The 20,300-nt window shown below is 38.8% G+C and overlaps 1 protein-coding gene across 1 annotated transcript in view; it reads left to right on the top strand.

The window, feature by feature from the left end:
• Window positions 1–7,398: 7,398 nt before the first annotated feature.
• INPP4A (inositol polyphosphate-4-phosphatase type I A) overlaps window positions 7,399–20,300 on the top strand; it is a 94,603-nt gene continuing 81,701 nt past the window's right edge. Inside the window, exon 1 of the mRNA XM_059466073.1 lies at window positions 7,399–7,621. The gene's annotated coding sequence lies outside the window, so the exon portion shown is untranslated. The remainder of the gene's footprint in view (window positions 7,622–20,300) is intronic.

Below are 20,300 nucleotides of genomic sequence, written 5' to 3'. Positions count from 1 at the left end.
ATGGATTTAGAGCTTCACTTGATCTAGAGAGAGATATAGAAAAAAGCCTTGTTAATTCTGTCTCAAGTTCTCACTTTTATTGCTGTGTCATGGTGTTTTGAAATGTTCTGTACTTAATATATGAATGGCAGGCTAGAGTTCTGTGTTCCCAAGAGGCTTTCAAGCTGGAAGCAAGCAATCTTTTATGACCAGAAGATTGTATAATTTATAAAAAGAAAACACAGCAAAATACAGTCAGCCAAGAGGAATTTCAGGAACAGCAGAATTTCAGGTGACACACAGCATGCTATTTTACTATTTTTAATGGAGAGCTCCACTTGGCATGCCTTTTGTAAGTCCACTGTTCCTGGAGCTGTGGGCTTTGTGGTTTTCTCAGCCATAACCCTAAGGTAACCCTAACCCTAAGTGGAGCAGTAAATGGAGCCTTTTGCTGAGGCCAAGGTTCCCAGCACATGGGTGGTGCCAAGGAAAATTATGGGGAGGGACCAATGTTGTGGCAGTGCCATGCTCCCCTTGGTCTGATGCTTCCTGTCTGAGACCTGCTGCTGAGATTTATAAATTAGAGCTTGTGAACAGCTGCTATAATTTAAGCTGTGAGATCTGAGGATTGGAGGAACCGAGAAATGCTAAAAATCCATCTATTTTCTTACCCTTTTTTGTTTGTTTGTTTGTTTATTGTTTAGCATTCTTGATACATTCCTCTAGGGAGGGTAACATTATGTGGCTCTGGAAGGAGGAGAGCTTCAGTTTACCTAAAATGTTGCAAGAGCTTGGGAATAAAAAAAAAGCAAATAAAAGTATTACTTCTGTAAGTAGAAGGGAAAAGTGTTACTTCTATAAGTAGAAGGAAAATGGGATTTTTTTTTTTCAATTACCCCTTTTTTGTCATTGCTACAGTTATGATTCCGCATTGGGATTAGACAAGAATTTGGATCAGTTGAAACAGGGAAGCTGTGAAGGTGGCAAGAGATATATGCCAGAACAGAAAGGGTACTTGCAGAGCACAAGTTGAGAGGCATGGTCTGCCTGTGAAACTTTGGCAGGATTATATATGAGTTCTAGGCTCACAGACTTTAAAAGACCTTGATGTTAGTTTATGGATAATATAGGGAAAATATAGTTTATCTGTCATTTTGATGACATTGCTGGGAAGGAAGTAATGGAAGACACTCTAGAATTGTGATTGAAGATCAGGGGAACATAAAGAGCTGCAAGAAGGAAGACTTGAAAAAGCCAAAAAAACAAATCACCAAAACAACCCTCTAAAAAGATTAAAAAAAGAAAAATAAAGGAAGGAGAGCTATGAGAGAATTTTGGTACTAGGAATTAACAGAATTAGCAGTCAGAAAGTGAAAGTACACAAAAGTTTAGAAGTTGGGAGAACTGCATTTCTCAGAAAGAAAATGAAAGGAGAAGCAGTTCTCTGCATGATAAATTTTAAAAATACTGAAATAATGCTTTATTTCAGTACTTCAAGGTACTTTGCAAATTAGAAGGTCCAGTACAGAGGCTGTGTAGAATTTTTAAATTATAAGAATTTGTTCTACTTTCAAAACTAGCGCACTAAAGTATAAAAGGAAGAAAGAAAACTTAGAAGTGAAGCATGAGGTTCCCATGCTGACTACTATAGATACCTAAATCAAAGAAAACCATTAATTTTAGCTGATGCATATAAAAATAATATTTCAGTTTACGTGGTTATCCAAAAATATTCTCAGCTACTTTGATTTTAGTGACAGTGATTACTAATATGAAAACTTCTTTAATGGCTACCCTGTGGGTAGAAGGAAGTATGCAAATGTAATTAATTTCCAGAGAGGAAGAAAGATGACTAAAAAATAAAGCTATGGTTGATAGCTAACTGTGTCTTCAATGAGACATTGACATCAAATTCTGGATCTCATCTTTGCTGCTTCCATTAGCTGCAAGATACATACCACTTTAGACTCTTTTGGTCTAAATGAACAGCTTTTTGCTTCTGACAGGGTGCTTTGTAAGGCTGTTTGTCAAGGTGAAACCCTTGTGGCTGGAAGTTTGTGTTGAAGCTGGGAGTTTGATGCATTACTAAAATGTTGGCTTGTAATCCTTCCTGTCAGGTAGCTCTGAGTCCCATGGCATGTGGGATATAAAGGGTTTTTTGTTTCCTACTGAACCAAAGTTGAGTAACATCCCACAGGAAATAATCATTCTATCCTCCTGGGGGCTGGGCAGCATGAGAGGTGGTGGTTCTAGTCAGCCTCTGTCTCTGAAGAGCTGCTTGCTGACCTTCCAAAGGCTAAACCTTCCCAAGGTGGCAAATGGAAGTCAGTCCCCTTCCCCATCCCATCACCTCCCTCCCTGTTTGCCTTTGAACAGCTCTTGTACCCTTTTACAAGGTGAATGGGTGTGTGTGTTGGTTAACAGTGTTTAAATGCAGTGGGCAAGTGGGTAGCTCAGAGAAAAGCTTTTTTTTTTTTTTGTTTGCTTTGTTTAGTGGAGGTGCTTTCTAATAGTCTTGCATTTATCTGAGATTATTGTTTGCTGACAATGGAGGATGATAGAATAGTGCAGGATATATTTCTGCTCTCCTGTTGTGTTGTGTGTGGCTGGAAATAATCTGGGTGTAGACCTGGTTTTCTCCTTAAAGATGTATTGAATACATCTGTGTATTGAATACAGCTGTGTATTGAATACAGCTGAGAGCAGGCACTGTGAATAAGGTCATGGGTGCATAGGTTGAAAATGAAGATAAAGCCACATGTTTCCTTCCTACATTGCATAGTTTTGTTGGGTTGTTTTACATGTTTTTGGGAATTCCTTTGAATATTCTTCAATAAGATTTAGTGAAGTTTTCTGGGAGAAAAAGGAACTGCACCTCTATATATAGAATGTGCTTATATTTACCCAAATACCAGAATGGTTGATAACTCTTGTCTTCTTCTGGCAGCCCAGCTAAAGCCATTTTCCATGTTACCTTTCAGGCACATTCTGCTCTTTTCTATCTGATTTTTACACAAAGAAACTCCACCATATGGTGTTTAGACCTGTTACTCTGTGTCTGTGTGGTTGAAATGCTAAAAAAAGTCCCTTCCCAGAGACCTCCTGTGGTATTCACACTTGAAAGTGATATTTTGGTACTGGTGAGTGTGTATGACATTGCATTTATCAGATACTGAATTCCTCTGCAACACTCAGCGTTGGGTTCTAGCAGGGGTGGAAATGAAGGCAGAGTTTAGGCTCAAGAGGGGTGTTCCTGGCAGTAATGATCAGTGGGGAAATCCTTGAAATGACAAACATAATGAGTAAATGTGGTAAGATGAGTAGTAGGGAAGCAGTCTCCTTTCTGAACAGGACGGGCATTAAGCTGGAGTGGGAGCTCTGTGATGTCTCCATGAAGATGATTTTTACTAGAAAACATGATGGTGGGTGATGAGATGGACATGCAACACATTGGAAGGCTTTGGAAATAAGATACTGTCATTTGTTTGCTGACTGGCCTATTGTTCCTCTGGAAAGGATTTGCTAACAACTGTGTGAAAATCTTACAGATGAAGGCATAGCCCCATGTAGCAGCAGCAGTCTACCTGTTGGAGATGGAATTCTCTATTATAACTGCTGGAATCTGAAATCTCTTGCTGTTCAACCTCCAGGCTTTAACTGAATTTCCATATCCAGAGCACTGGATGTTGACATTCAGATGGAAGTGGAGACAAGTTCTCTCACAAAGAGTCACAGAAAATCTGCTGCTGTCTGCACCTTCCATTTGCTGATAACACAGCTTTTAATATCATGCTCCTAATTAACTTGATACCCTGCTTCCATTTCTTGGTGCCAGAAGAATGCCTGAAGCAAAGTGGATTTGCTGCTGTCATTGGAGAACTGATTTCAGGCAATGTTAAAAGGAGAGAGGAGGGTGAGGGAGAAACACTGTTGCAGTTTGATAACATATTTAAATGATTATTTTTATATAATAATTATAATTGGAAGAAGGTATTTTTGTATCAAAATCAGTTGTCTTCTATATTTTTGTTGAAGTCTTAGTTTTTAATCTGTTGTTAATGTAAAAGGCAACACTTGAGATGGCATTACACAGTGTCTATTTTTAATGCTGGAATTTTATCCTCTCAGAAACAGGGTATTTGCTTAATCATACCCTGTTGGATCTTATCTTCTTTTCCCACCCATCCTTTTTACCCATAGTTCAAATGGCTGGCTGGATATCTGTTCTTTGGATGCATCAGCATGAAATTTTGCAGATGACCACCTGTCTGAATACATGTGAAGCTGTGATCACAGTTTTCTAAACAGTGCCAGAGATGCTGAATTGTGTTTGCAGTACTGCCAAATCATTTTAATTATCTTGACTGAAAAAAAAAGATGGCATAAATCCCACTTTACTAATGTGCTTCTGTGAGTCATTAGCAGTGGTTATCTAGATGTGATTGCAAAAGATAGTTTTTATCAACACAAATGGGCCAGGCAGGGCAACAAGGGAACTGCTGTGGTGTAGCTTAGAGTAATTTTTATGTTTCTGGACATGTAGGAGAAGAAACTTCTCATGTATTTTGTTCCCCATAGTACTTTGTAGCTGGGATCTGGACTGCCATGCTGTGATATCTTCTAATCAGAAATGACAGTAATGTCTGTTGTGTAAAATGATTGCTGCTGCATAAAGTAAACATACATCCTGTGCTTTGACTTTGGGAAAGTTTTGTATTTCTGTGTGTTTTTATTTTGTTGTGCTGTAAAACTTTGGGTTTCATTTCAAATGGTGAATTTGCTCAGATCTTTCTTTTCCCTAGAGAATTCTAAATGCAATTAAATGTATTTCACTGTATGATGTGATTTTTTTCTTTTTTTCTTTCAGCCATCATCCCTTTTTAAGTAAAGAAAACAAATCCCACAAAACTAATTTCATATTTTTGGATTCCCACATCTATTTATGGCTACTTGCATCGTGGGGGAAAAATGCACCACGACTCACAGGAGGGTGACATAGAAGGCTAAATGTGGCTGTTGGCTGCTGAGGGTTCCAGTCCTTTTAGAATATCCCAAGAAGCAGTACAAACAGAAACATCACAAATAGTTCTTTGGGTTTTGGGGTGGTTTTGTTTATGTTTTGGTACAAGTCACCACCTGGTTTAAAATCTACAGGCTTTGCTTTCCGTTGTTGTCATTGGTTTTCTCCAAGGAATTGCTGGTAGAAGGGGTGAGTGGCCAGAACCCAGAGATGTGAGGTGTAATGCAGTTGCTGGTTGTTACAGTGCAATCAATAATGATGTTGCTTTGGAAAAAAGTATGTGTTCTTTCCCAGGCAGGGTGAATGTAGGCTTTGAGATGAAGAATTTTCTTAATGCTTGAGAAATTAAAATCTGTGCTTACTTATTGCTTAAGGAAAACAAAGTCTAAAAACAGAAACAGCTCGTGATGGTAAATTATTTTGCTGGACAGAGTTGTTGCTACCCTTGAAATTGGCTTTTAATTTCAGAGAAATAAAATACCATTGGTAGCTGTCTCTTACATAGTGTGTTATTCAGAAGCTCTCCAAAAACAATGAAAAGGCCAATGAAAATATTATGCAGGTTTTTTTCTTTTTGACATATTGGCCACTTTCCTCTTTCAATTTGACCTAATGATAGACTTGAAAGATAAAATTATTTGAACATACAGTTGTTGGTTTTTTTGGGTATGGGCACAGAGAGTTAAGTGAGACACGTGTAGATAGTTTTCTGCTTAAAGATGTTTGTCTACATATCTGTAGGTGAGAAATATCTGCAAATATGCAAACTTACATAGGCATGTCAGTTCCATATACACAGGAAGTCTTAAATTTGTCTGTACAGGGTGTGTATTCAGGTAATTATGGTCAACAGAAACTTTTGTAGGTAATGGAAGATAGGATGAAAAGATGTAATATTTTTCTGAGGCTTGGGGGTTTTTTTCCCTTTAAAAAATAATTTCAAGCTCTGTTCTGTTGCAGGAGAATAAATAGATTGCAGTGTGCAAATGGAGTTCATGATGATAAGTACACTGAGAATGAAGAATGCACAAACCCATCATCTTTGCTTATGATACCTACCAGGACTCCAGCTGAGGAAGTCTTTGTTCTTAGCACTTGGTGTCATTAAAAACTGTAAAAGCCAGACACTAAATTGGTCAGAACAGACCTTTTACATTCTGGCTATTTTCCTCTCTTTATGGTCTGACTTGTCTCTTCCTCTGACATCAGTGGGTGTTGGATCAAACCTTTATTTCTGTGGAAGTCATACAGACTGGAGATAGATCATAGAATCATAGAAAGAAAAAAACATCTGTACATTTTTGTAGCAGGAGAAATACAACAAGCTGACATGAGGAATGTTAGTAAGCAATGTACAGAAAACAGAAATACTACTTAGCTCTAATAGTGTCTAATAGTTTTAGATGAATAAAGTAATTCATTTTAAATGAATGGTGTCATGTTCTGGTTCATCAACAAATCATGAAAGGTTTAGCTCTTACAGGTGTGAGTTCAGGTGTCTGCCTGTTGCTTCTTTGAAGAACAGAAAAGCACAGCTTTAACAGCTGTCTCCTTTCTACTTTGCAAACCTTTGGAACTGAGAAATGACTAATTAATGTAATTAAACATACTTTAAGCAAAGTTAAGAGTTTTCTAGGTAACTGTTGAAAATGAGCTGAAACAGGATGTGCTTGTTTGCATCAGTGCTAGTGTTTTTGTCAAGGCTTTTGTGAGTGCACTTATATTTGTCTGGGCTTCAGCCCAGTTGTCTGCACGCTGAGAGACATGAGCCTGCTGTTGGAAGTAGGATGGGAGTGAAGGGCTGGCTCAGATTGTTTTTTCTGGGTTTTTAGTGGTGTAACCAACACCAGTCTAGGTTGAACTGACTTGCTGGGGCCTCTACAAGTAGGCATGTTAGAATGTCTTGTAGCAAAGAGGTGATTATATGATCAATTAGTTCATTCTGCTGTAGGGTTATGGGGATAACAGTTGTGAGCCAGAGACAAGATGAGGTCTAAAGCACCAACAGATTTCATTTGGGACTTGGGGATTGCAGTTTGAAGGCAACAGATTTAGTCAGAGGAACCTGAGGTCTCTGCAAAGTTTAATACTTCAGTTTTCTTAGTGCTTTTAATTGTATCACTAGAATACTTAAAGTGGTTTTCTGTATTAAGCATGAAACAGGGAAGCAGTTGTTAAGGAAGGGTTTCTCAAGTACTTTACATTTTACAGTAGATGATTTGCTGTCACTTCTGCTTATACCTATGAAGAACCCCCAGAAGTGTAGATCACAGATGTGTTAGGTTTTGCTGATCACTCCTTTGCATGTGCTTATGTCCCCACAGATTCCCTGAATTTTTTTATTCACTCCAGATGTATTACTTCAGCCTTACACAAAGTGAGGCACTTCAGAGTTACATTTACTTATTGATCAGTGCTTCCCAGCAGTTTTAGTTCTAAAGGGGACAGGTTTGCACAAGACATCTGAGACACTCGTGACTGATAACATGCTGACTTTCTGCTCTTCCTGTGCTCAGAGGCACAAAACTCACGCCTTGGGAAACTGACTTCTTCCTGTTTGTCACCCAGTCCTACATATTGAAAACAGCTTGAAGTGGAGCCTTGGTGCCTTTCTTGTGCTGGGTAAGTTACACTGGCATTGGTGAAGTTACTTGCAGAACAGGAAGTCAGTTATCTGACTGGAGTCAGTGTTTTAAATAACTTCTGTTAAAGAAATTACCTATAACCATAGGCAAAACTACTTTGTTCTTGAGCATTTTAAATACAAATTGAAAGAAGTTACTAGAGGGAGAAGGGGAAGTGGCTTTGCTGCTTTGCTTGTGGATGTATGGCTACAGAGGCATAGGGCAGGCTTAATTGAGTAGAGAGTATCCTGTAATGTAGCAATGGACAGAAGATGCCTTTGTCTTTTTAGAGGAAAGTCTCACATTGGTGCTGTTCTTTTGAGAGTAAAGTACTGTCCATCTGGAGGGAAGCAGCTTACATTTTTTTGTCTTTTGTGCCAACATGCATCCTTCTTTTTGCTACTTGAATGTTGTCTAAATATTCCTGCAGTATTCCAGTCCAAGTGACTGTAATTGGGTGCAGCTACCTTGCCAGTGGTCAAAACTCATTATTCAAGCTAGTTGTAAACATTGATGAGGTTTCAAGTAACCCTGAGGTGGAAGTGCTTGTAATAGTGTTCTTGCACTTGAACTTTGGTGGTTCAGGTCTTCAAAGTTCCTTCTGCTAAAACACAAAAGGGTGGAGATTTGCAGTGATGGTTACTTAATTTTAAGAGTCAGATCTAAGACTTTTGCCTAGTCTTGCAGTGTTAGCAATTGGGAATTTGAGAAAAACATTAAATATCACAGAGTTTGTAATTCCTGATACACTGTGTGCATCCATAGGTGCTTTAAAACTTCTGACTCTGCCCCAGCCTTGGGGCAACATAACAAAGGGTATATCTTGTCTACCTTATGCTTCTTGTAGTATTTTCATCCTAAGGTGGTTTCTTGCCTTAATTTTCTTTACAAAACACGCTTTTCCTTGATTTGGTCTTCAGTCTCTCCATGCAGCATTGAGCCAGATGTGGATGAGTATGTGCAGAAAGATGGGTAGGCCTGTACCTCTGTACTCTCCTCTTAAAGTATTTGCTGAACTTATCCTAAAGACGTTCAAGTTTTATTATCTATGTAGCTTCATGTTCTAAGTGACATTTTTTGAGAAATATATTAAAAGATTTCTCATAAATACAAGAGTTACTTCTTTTATGTTGTTTAGATGCAACAGTTACAAGAGCTACAAATTTTATGTTGCTTAAAAGAATGCCAGGAGAAAATTGTTCCTACTTTAACTTTAAAAATTACACTTGTCTAAAGGGATATGTTTCAAGCAGATAACTCACTCTGAATGATTTTATGGCATCACTGTTTTAATAATTCAAAGGGTGAAAAAGCAGATAGACTTGACGAAATAGAGCAAAATTACTACAAAAACTAGCTGACTAATTTCATGTTTTCACCTGCAAAGAAAGATAAGTGCTTGATTATGGTGCATGTGTGCATTAAGTGTTGACATTACCTTTAATTAGCCCCAAGTGTACAAATCGCATCCTTTAGCACCCATGGCAATTGTATAGTGCAAAAATAGATTATATTGTGTTTGTTCAAACAGGCAATGGGATAAAAAATATCTAGGAGATAGAAATTTTTTGATGTTTAACTGGGTAAATCTCTGTCTAAAATAAGACCTACCAGCCTAATTACTTATATGGAAAATTATTTTGGTTTTGGTTTGGTTTTTTTGGTTTTGGTTTTTTTTTTTTTCTTTCTTATTAGAGTTGTTAGCTCTCAGGCTTGAAAGACTGAGGAAAGAGAAAAAGGGCTAACAGTAATTTCCTGAATTGTCTCATTTTTATCTTGCAGATGATAGTAGGAGCACTCTGGGACTTGATAACAGTTTAGAGATTAGCTTGAAGACATGCTGCTCTGCACCAGCTGTTCTTAGTTGCTCTCCCAAATTGAATACTAAGGATGCTATCCCCCATGTCTTGCTGGGATTGATTTTATGCTGTTTTGAAAAACTAGAGTTGGTCTGCTTTGGTACACAAATTGGGGTATGTCGAGTGTTACGTGAGCTAAAGACAGTATTTCATTCTGCTGGTGCTGTTATTCTCTATTGTGCTGCATTTTAGCCAGGTTTGTCCTGTAGTTGAGCTGTTAATATCTTTAGTTTCTAGAAACTAGGCTAAGACTGGAGTACCATAGTGCTGCCTGTATTGCTATGTATCTACCATTTAAACACCTTCCTTCAGTGGTGTTTGTACTTAGAGAAAACTGATGAGTAGTAGAGGTAGTGATGAAAACTAATGAGAGAAGTTTTTGGAGGAAAAAGGATAGGCAGCCACCACACCTTCCAAGAGGTAAAAAAGCAATCCTCATAGTTACCCTTTCCTCCTGTATTTGACATCCAGCTCCTCAAGAAGACCCTGTACTAAATAGCTGCTCAAAGTACAAAAACTAGTGTGTGCACTTAAGGAGGACAATAAAAGGTAACTGCTACAGGTGGCTTTGTTATAGATTTCACGGTGCCGATAACAGAGTATCACAGAAACTTCAAACTTGAAGTACCATTTTTTCCTTTTTCTATGAGGCTTCTGCAGTATTAGAGGCCACACCTGCCACAGTACCTTTCCAGACCTGAAACCCATGCAGTAGAATGTCATGAGGCTCTGCACAGCAGTTCTTCTAGAGTTACTGATATTTTTCTTCTTGTTGGCTTTTTTGTTGGTACCACACAATTCTGAAAAATAGCACTAGCGCCAATCTGCAAAGCAACACTTGGAGAAAGCTGTGCTGACATTAAAGGAGTATTTCTGTCATGAGCCAAAAGGCCAGGAGATTCAGTGATGGGTGGTCCAAAACAGCATCCAAGCTCAGCCTGTCATGTGGGTTATGTAACTGTGCTCCAGCACAGTCAGAAATCCTGGGGGACTTGCATAACTCCATATTACAGCTCCAGGAGCCAAACCTTTGAGGATTGCTTAATGCCCAGCCAGGAGTTTCTCATTGAAGCATTGTAAACTTGCATGGTATTTCTTTCCCTTTATTCAGTGTTATTGCCTTTATTGCAATAAAAAGACTAAGCAGACCTTAAATACTTCATGTGAAGTAGCGCTGCTTTGGTGTAGGAAGGTTTTGCCTCATGGTAAATGGTTAGTCCCCTTGAACAAAGAATGGAGTTACTTTTGAAGCCTCTGCCTAAATAAAGCTTTATTGGTTTAGTGTCTCACTTGGTTTCCTGACAGTCAGACCCAAACTTTCAGGGAGTGTTATGCTCATCAGAAATTGTAATTGGACCTTTTTCCAGACTGAAGCCTATAGAGCTCTTCACGGTGAAAAGCTCTCTACAGCTTCTGTACAGCTGTGTCAGTGGAAGAGGCCTTGATGCTGTCAAGGAGCATAGTTAACTACAGCTTAAATTCATATCGTTAACTTCTGCCTAAATTCAAAACAAGAGACAGACCTGAGAAAGTTTGGGTCTTTTTCCACAGAGAATTAGCAAACATTGTTTTTGTTGCCAAATAATGCTTCTGTGAAGCTTTCCTGATGATCTCTTCCCAGGTCCTTTTGTCTCCTCTCTCTCCTTTACTGTCACAGCTTCCCCAAGCATCTCTCTCTATTCTGAGCAGCCTGTCAATCAGTCAGCTCACTCCTGCCTGGGGAAATGTGTGCCCATCTCTGCCAAGTTCCTCCTGTCCTGAATCCACCTCTTTACATCTTTCTCCATCAGAGTTAGCTGAGCTGTTTTTCCTGCCCTGCCACACTTTCCCCTAAGATGACTTGCTGTGCACTTTTGCCATCACGTCTCCATTTCCTGCTCTCTAAGCCAGTTTGGCTGATGAGTGAGCCACCACAATGCTATTGACTTCTTTCAACACCATATGCTAAGAACTGCTCTCAGGTTGGTGTGTATCCTGTTGATGGTAACATTGATCTTTGCCTTGCTGAGAGTCTTCATTCCCCTGCTCTGACATTTCCTCGGTTTCTTATATTATCTTGTACAAAATCTCATCAGAGATTCTCATCAGAGATTCTTCCCATCTATGTTCTATTTTGAGCTCTGCTTCTACTGGATAGCTATTTGACTTAATCCACTGCAGCATTTCTGTCGATCTTCTGCAGAATTTTTTATTTGATGGTAGGCCTGATTGGGGGCATATTAATACCAGCAGACTTCGTTCCCTCTTTGGTTTTAAAGGGAAGCAATTGCCTTTATAGAGGTGATTCCTGACAGAATCTAAGTTAGCAACATAGCTCCTGCCTAGCTTAGGTGCTCTGAATTGCACTCTGCCTGTCTTCTTGCTGGGAAAGTAGAGAATACAGTGCATTTTCTGACTCCCCTGGACATTCCTGTTAATGCAGTCTATTCATCCTCCCCATTGCCTATAAGGGGTAGCATGAATTGTAGTTATTTTCAACCTATTGAAGTGATGAGAGGCATTGCAGAATTTTAAGGCATGACTTTTCAGCTTCTGCACTTAAATATTCCTTTATACCTGTTTAGCAAACTGCATCTGTAGGAGGAATAAATAGCTTAGTTTCTTTAATGAGGTGTTTTAAGTTCCCACTTTTTCTTTTCCTTTTTTTTTCCCCTTAATGGGGCATTTTTCAATGAAATACTTGACTCTAATTATTTCATCATTTTAGTACCTAAATTACAGGAGTCTGCACATTGGAGTAATAGACCTGTAAAGGCTTCTCTTAAAAGCAAACAAATGAAAAGATCAGAAGTAAGATACCAAAAATATGTTGCTTTCTTCTGTGGATTTCTTTTCTATGCAAGTAAAAATGATTATTTCCTTTTCACTTTTTTATATAGGTGCTGATTGCTGCCAGTTTCATGCTGATTGCTTCAGTTTCTTTCTTGGGGGGCGAGAGCAGGTTGAAGAAATAGGTTCTATTTTTGTAGAAGAAAAAGACTTATGTTGACTACCTATTATAGTCTATAAAAATAAATTTTTAGCTTATTTATATAAACTTGACAAAATGTCAAGTTCTTTTAAAACAGTGTTTAGCCAGTATTTGTGTGGTTTCAGTCTATTATATGAATTCCTAAAATAGGCAGATTATTTAGAAACTCTGCCCAAAACAGGTGCTGCTTAAATCTTAGCCTATTTTAGACCCACTGTAAAAAAAAAAAAAAAAAAAAAAAAAAAAAGGCACCAATACTTTTGAAACTAGTTTAATGTGAGGATAGCTTTTACTTGTCTTTCATTTTAATGTTTCTGTTTCCTTTTCTGTCTTAACTACGGGTGTAACATTGAATCACTGCCTGTGTATTTTAAGAGTCCTTCCACAGTTATGGGTGTGGATCATGTAGTTCTTCCTCTTTCCTCAGCTTGCTGTCTCTGTTCACCTTTCATATAATCAGCAAATGTTAATTTACTGTAGTCTTTTTCAGAAGACCTTGCATAGAGGGTTATTAGAATTGCTTTTCCCAAGAGAAATTAACAGAGAATTAATGCTATTTTGGAATATAGCAATTGATGAAGTATTTTCATGCTACCTGTCTTTGTGGCTCTTGCTGACATGTACTGGTGGATTTGTGTTTATAGCCAGTTTTTTACTGTTTTTCTTCTTTGTCTCTAAAATGATTTAATGAGTTTTTGAAATCCTCAACTTGCAAAAGTGAATGTAGTTTGGAGTGCACCTTTCTAGGAATGTGACTGTCATTTATTAAATAGTTCTTTGAAGTATTCTGCATTGACTAGAGTCAACTTCACAAGATGTGGATGGGAGATAAATGGATATTTTCCTTCCAAAACTAAGCATTTTTCCAGAATTACTTAATAATACCCTAAAGAAAACTTGTCCAATATTAAATGCACTAATTGGAGCTTAGGATTCAGTTCCCAAGACTTTTTACAAAATGTCAGGCAAGTAATGAATAAAATCATTACCAGCTCAGTGAGGTGGGCCCTAGAAACTTGTACCACTGAGCCTCAGACTCAATCTGCTTCATTCTTCCATTTGAAAAAAAACCAAAACAAGACATAGCCATCCAGTCCCACACCTTGCTCCCTAGAAACACCTAAAATGAGCTGGGGGAAGGAAAACCAGCCTTCCTCTGGTTTGGGTTAAAAGCTTTGAGGTAATCTACTGAGCAAGTAATGAGGATAATGTGACCTCATCTCCAGGTGCATGCTTTTTCTGTATCCTCAGTTGTCTCAGATGCAAAATCATGCCAACAAACCTGTCCTTTTCACCAAACTAATCTGTGTATGAAGGAAGCCTTGGTTCTGTGGCCCAGCCAGGCTGGAAAGGACAGCTGCAGCTCCCAGGGTGCAGAGTGGCAGGACCTGTGGGCTGTGACCATCATCAGGCAACTCAACTGCAGGAGCAGCCATAAGGTCCACAGAGCTGAAGAACAGAATTAGAAGAAGGTGGAAATGGGAAAGACCAGGTTGATAGAAAATACTTGTTTTATTGTCTTTGTAATATAAAAAGATGATGTAATCTTACCAGTTTAGATTGGTGCAGTTTACCTATAAACAAGAAGTTGTATGTTAAAATAAAATTCAAGGACTTGGTCTTTTCCCAAAACACTCTATGATGCAAACACCTGTAATCTCTTGTCTCACCTTAGTCACCAAGCCATCCCATGCCAGAGACCTTTAACTCTAATAGAAAGTGAAAATATTCTAAACATACAGCAATATATTAATGCATGCTTATGGATTATACATAAACTTATGAAGTTCATTAAAAAGAAAAGCAGAAACCCATCACAGCACTGATATATCACCTGCTCTTCCAACAGACACATGGAAAAAGATGTCATAACTGGTGGGTCTCTTTGGGATCTGTATTTTTATGTACCTGCCAGAAAAGAAAATGGTTAATTTAATAAGGAGATTCTGAATTGATTCTTTTATAAAATCATTATTACTTGCCTACTGTCTCTGTAGGTTTGCTGGTTTGGAATTGACTGTTCTTAGAATAAGACATGTAGCCTTTGACATATAGATTTTTTGAAATCCCATTAGGAACACCACAGTGCTACTTTTAGTGAGCTTTTTCTGTGACCTAATTTTAGGAAAAATCCCAAATGATCTCAAATCTATTAAGTTCTGAGTGTCAAAATTTAAATTAGTCATGAAACACTTCCATTATCAACACTTTTAATAAGGTTTTTCACCTTGGGCTCCCTGCTGGATGCACAACTCAATATGTACATTACCTTAGTCTTTGACTGGTCCCATTGATTATTTGGTGGCATTAATCTGGAGAATAATTTCCTTTGTACCACAAATACATAATGACTTCAAAGTTGTGAGCTTGCAGATAACTCTTTATGATTGGGTTGTGTTCTAATATTTTTAATATTTTCTTCCTTTGAAAGAAGGTATAAAATTTTTTGAGAAGAAAGAAAAATTATTTAACCCCATGGCTTTTAATTTTATTTTTTTTATTGATCAACTTACATTTGGGAGCCCTCTTTGCATTTTGTGAAGCGCTGTATTACACTGTAGTAAGAGCAGGACTTTCTTTTTTTTTACAATGGAGGCAAAGAATGACAAAAATAGGAATAAGAGAATGAGGCCCATAAACATGTCTAATAGGCAGTTACTTTTCATGGCCTTACTAGTTAGGAACCTATCAAAAGATGATTTCCCTGCTGAAAATAGGGACTGGTTAACTTGCAAAAGACTACAGATAAGTTGGGAAGACAGCACAAAGCATTAGAAATCTGTTGTGCAACCACAGAAATCTCATTACAGCTGCTCTTTGTTTGTGGAAATGAGGAGTAAATTTTATAACAAACACTGCAGGAATAATCATCAAAAATGTCCAGCTTTGCATTCAGTCTTACAGAGTTTTGATTTGTTTTCCCCAGTGCAGCAGATGGTACTGGGAAAACAATAAGTCTTTGCATCCACTTTCTCCAGCACTGACAATTGTTCTTTCTGAGGCATTTGAAGAATCTACCAGTCACAGGTCACCAGCATGAGAGCCACAAGTCCTGCATTGTGGAGACAACAGGAAGAACTTCAGTTTGAAAATGTTTAGAGTATATTGAATGAGAAAAATGAGTGGATTTAGAGAATATCCATCAGAGTATAGAATTTTGTTAGACAATATGAAGAACTGTGATGTTTAAGTCAGACAGGCTTGCCTTAAAATGAGTTTATGCCTGGGTGTCTCTTTTGTTAGGATTCACAGGTCAATATTCAATTGAAGTGATTGTATGAGGGCAGAAAATCAGCAGGCTGGTTTGCAACAGAGGGGTAGTTGTGCATTGTATAGAAAAATAAAGATTGTTTGGAGTAAGGAATTTGTGTCTGTATTGATAGAACAAATTTTAATGTTCTTGGAAGCCTGGGGAGGCTGGGTGTGTTCTGACATACTTACTCTGTCAGAAACTGAATTTATGGCACGTATGTAAGATTTGAGATTATGGATTCTTCTGCACTTGCCCTGTGTTGGGATTTTTTTTTAGGAAAAACCTGAGTTCTGAATATCAGGGGAATGAGAGCAGGCACACAGTAATTGCAAATGGTGTCTTGCTTGATTATCAGATTTAATGTGTCATTAGGGTCTTGCTGACCTTTTCTGTGGATGCAAAACATGGGCAGATGTTAGCATTAGAGAGAAAAAGAGAGCAGAAGTGGATAGATGTGAGCAGGCCGACTGCCAAAAGATCAGCTGACTCTGTGCTGACATCAAGAGCAATCTGGAGAGTCCTCCTTACCCAAGCAAGCCTTGGCAATTCATGGTTATCTGTAGATGCAGGAGCCACAGCAGTGTCTGTAAGCCAGTCTCTCATCTGGTCAGTACTTATTTGTTGCTATGGGGTGTGTTGTCCTTGTCTCGTTTTGGCTGATTTCTCTGATCTTAGTCTCTGCAGTTTGTTGTTTCATCTGGTGAGAAAAGACAATTAAGGGGAAATGGGCATTTAGGTTGTCTTTTGCATTTTCACTGGATTTGCAGAAGTACTTGCCTCTGAGATCTGCATGCAGTGTGTTACTGACAGCTTGTAACTTTGTTGTCTCTTCCCATTGCAGTCTGTATAGCTTTGGATTGTTAGGAGTAATAAAAAATACATTTTACGTGGGTCACAGCTATAGCAGTAGCTTGAGGAGGTGGTCTCAGTGAAGAGATGTACTTGTGTGGAGGAAATGGTTTCCCACAGCCTCTAGTGGGTTGCTTTGCTCACTGCTTTTTAGAGAGGACTGCAAGATGCTACTGAGTGCTGGATGAGGTAGTGAAGGTAAAAAGTTCAACTGCTACAGTGTGTCCTGTTATTAATCTTTAGAAACCTTGAGATAAGTGTGCTAAGTGCATCATCCTCTTCCCTGCCCCCATACCCAATCACTAAAGATCTGCTTTCATGTGTGGCTTCCTCTGTTCATTGTCTGTGCAGGGTAAAGATTCTGGTTCTGACACTTTTCCCTGCAGGAGTCTTAATTTTCCTGAGAAGCAAACAGTGCTTTTGTCATGGCATATCAAAATACCCATGAAAGGTAATTAGATGGAAGAAAGGAACCTGCTAGTGAGATGCACTGAAAGAGAAGTCTGATAGTCTAATGAGCAAGACACTGAGATCTAGTTTCTGCATTTTTCTTTTCTGTGGACATATGTCAAGTCAGTTAGCTGTGTTGGTAAGATAATGCAAAAAATATTTATCTTTCCAACTTTTTGCCTATATGTATTTGCAAAATACATGCTCTTTTTGCACTGGGTGTCTACTGTGTGTGTGCATGGTGCTCACTTCCATGTGTGACTGCTCACTGGTACTTTGGAAAGTATTTTAATGACCTTGTCAATAATAAATGAGTAATAGCTAGTTCAGGAAAATAACTCTTCTTTTCCTCTTGAAAATGTGTGTCAGTGCTCCTCAAAAATTAGTGTCTCTGAACTCTTACCTTTACACAGGGCTCAGAAAAACAAGATTACAAAACATTAGGATGCAGCAGAGAGTGTAGCTGTTGGAAAGATGACTGGAAAGCTAGGAGGGTGAGGGTGGAAGGAGGCACTGTGGATATTGGCAGTGGTCCTCAATCTGCTTCTGCATCAGGAGCCAGGTCTGTCCTTGAAGAGAATGAATGCTTTTTTTTTATTTCTTCCATTCCCTCCCCACCCCCAGACAGTATAACCTAAGAAGAATAAGGCTCAGAAACAAAGATGAGAGGTTTGTGCTCTCAGTAAGGACATTCTGAGATTTAATGAGAAAGCAGGTTAATAAGAAATCTGACAATCTGGAATAGGCTGTGGGAAATAATTTCCACCATCACTGGCTTAATGATGACTTTAAAAATAATTCCGAACAAACTAATTCCTAGAGACAGGGAGGTGATAAGGAAGAGCAAGATTCTTGAGCCTGGTACCATGTTGAATAGGTAATATAGAAAAGGCTTTGCTTGCTTGTTACCTAAAGGTGAAGAAGGAAAAAACATTTTCTGTAGACTGTAAAGAATAGTCTACACTGCCTCTTGATGCAGAATCTCTTGCAGCAGTGTTTAGTTCAGAAGGCTGTACTAAATTTCTGGTCAAGATTTCATCCACATCTGTGTACATTTACTTTTTTGGAGGGTAAGAAGCTTCAGGTTTTCCCACTTTTCAACCCCTGACCCAGCCCCTTTCTAGTGCAGTATGTCCAGCAAAAAAAGCTGATCAATTAAACAACAGGAAACTGCTGCCTACAGCAGCTAAATCACATCTGATTTGTAGATGAGGTCATTTGCAGCTGAGGCAAGTACATGCATTTTTCACAGTGGGTGCTCACTCTTGGTGTGCTTTATCCCTTTGAGGCCTTTAACAGCTCTTTTCTTTGAGTCAGCTTTGATCCAAATCTTGGCTCTTAGCTGGACAGCAGCACAAAATTGAATGTAAATATACAATTGCATGCCATGTATTTTAAAGGAGACAAAACCCACAACTCCCCACCTCCAAAAAGAAAACAAATTACCATCCTCCAAACCCCCAGACATGTGAAGCATCATCCAGTTTTGTCTTCTTCTCTGCCTATGTCATAGATGCCATTTGGACCATGTTTGTTTTCCTGATTAAAATCCCAGGTGTCTTGGTTTATTTTTTTGTTGCTGCTGTTGTGTTTTATGTGTTTTGGTTTTTTTTTTCCCTGATATGCTGTGGTTCTTAGCATTCTCTTACCTATTCAAACATTTAAAACATGAAAATAAAACCTTGGAAACTTAACAGGAACAAATAGTCACTGTCATTAGTAAACCGGGGGAAAGGATGGGATTCAACAGATTTTCCAAGTGATAGAATACTAATGGTTTTAGGGGAAAGAATTTAATTCAGTGTATCTTCATAGATACCAGCTATTCTATATCCCCCTTGTTTATGCTGTCTCCATGACCATGCTTCAAGAATTGTTTTGCTCAGCTTGATTCCTTCTCATCTCTTGATCCCTGCCAAGGCAGTGTTCTTGGCTGCTTTAAGAGACATGAAGTAAACATTCACCCTCAGTAGTACAAGGTTTGTTCAGCAGTTTTAACAGCTAGATACAGTCCTGAGGAGAGCTGCACACATACTTGGATTGAATGGGCAGGGGTACCTTTCACTTTACTGGGCTTTGAAAAGAAGGAATTCTTTAAAATGACAAAACACACAGACCCATGAAAGCCATGCTTTGGTATTAGCCTTTCCATGAGAAATCTCAACACAAATCTGTTCAACTGGGTGATAGCCAACTGGACATTTGCTAAGTATGAGGAAAAATGTTCAGCTGTAAATGCTTTGACATAAACCAAGTGTTTTTTCCCCAGACTATCTGGAATGTTTGTCTGAGTGGCTCTTTAGCAAGTCTATGCATTTTAGTGGCATTGTTCGTTCCTTCAGCCAGCATCTTCTTTTGACAACACTTGCTTGATTCCTCCCACTGTAATTTGTTTCCATGTACTTAACCTGATGGCTCAGTACTAGATGGCTTCATCTCTCTTGAAGGCTGAATCTGTTAAATACTGCAACTGCTTAGTACAATGTGCCTTTCAGAAATAAGTGGGATCAGTACAGCAATGCACATCAAGTGCCAACATTTAGTGCCTAACTTTGGCTTCATGATGCTTTGCTTGTTCATGGTGGGGAGTCTGGCAGGCCTGGGAGATAAATACGTGTTCAAAATGCTTCTTTGACTAGGTTATCAGTGCTTGGTGGGATGGATACCTGTGGGTATCATCCCAGAACTCAACCCTAAACCCAAATGCACTGTTCCAGTTTATAATGCAGCTATTCTCTTTCCCTATAGGCTCTTTTCCCTGCTAAACTGGTGTCAGGCATAGAGCATTTTTGCTCATATGCATTCCTTCGTACAGTCCTTCCTACAGCTCTCTCATCTCACTGCATTTGAGACCAAATTTGCTGCGCCCAGAGTACTTAATGAAATCAGACACTTTGCTATGAAGTTGTAATGAATAAATGCTTATTGCTCAGACTCGATACTTTCATTTTACAGTCTTTCCTGGTTTTTTTGAGTTCTGCCCCTATTCTTGATGAGATACATGAGCCCACATTTATCTAGTAGTAGTGCATCACCTGCCATACCATGGTATTCACTTGGTCTGCATTCCTGACAAATATATTTGCGGTGAAGCAGAATTTCTATTCTGGGCGGGGGGAAACCCAAACCCCAAAGTAAACGAACAAACTGAAACTGCTCAACTCTCTAAGATTATGCAGAGGATAAAATCCAACTTCTGGAGCAGTCTGCAGGCACACACAGAGACACAGGCAGGCAGCGAGTGCCTGCGTGACAGCGAGCTGGAGCGAGAGGAAGCCTTGAAACTTAAACTCCT

This window comes from Ammospiza nelsoni, chromosome 2 (assembly GCF_027579445.1).
Source record: "Ammospiza nelsoni isolate bAmmNel1 chromosome 2, bAmmNel1.pri, whole genome shotgun sequence".
Taxonomy (NCBI): Eukaryota; Metazoa; Chordata; class Aves; order Passeriformes; family Passerellidae; genus Ammospiza; species Ammospiza nelsoni.
Note: the sequence above shows the minus strand (reverse complement) of the source record. Positions and strands in the feature narration are given on the sequence as shown.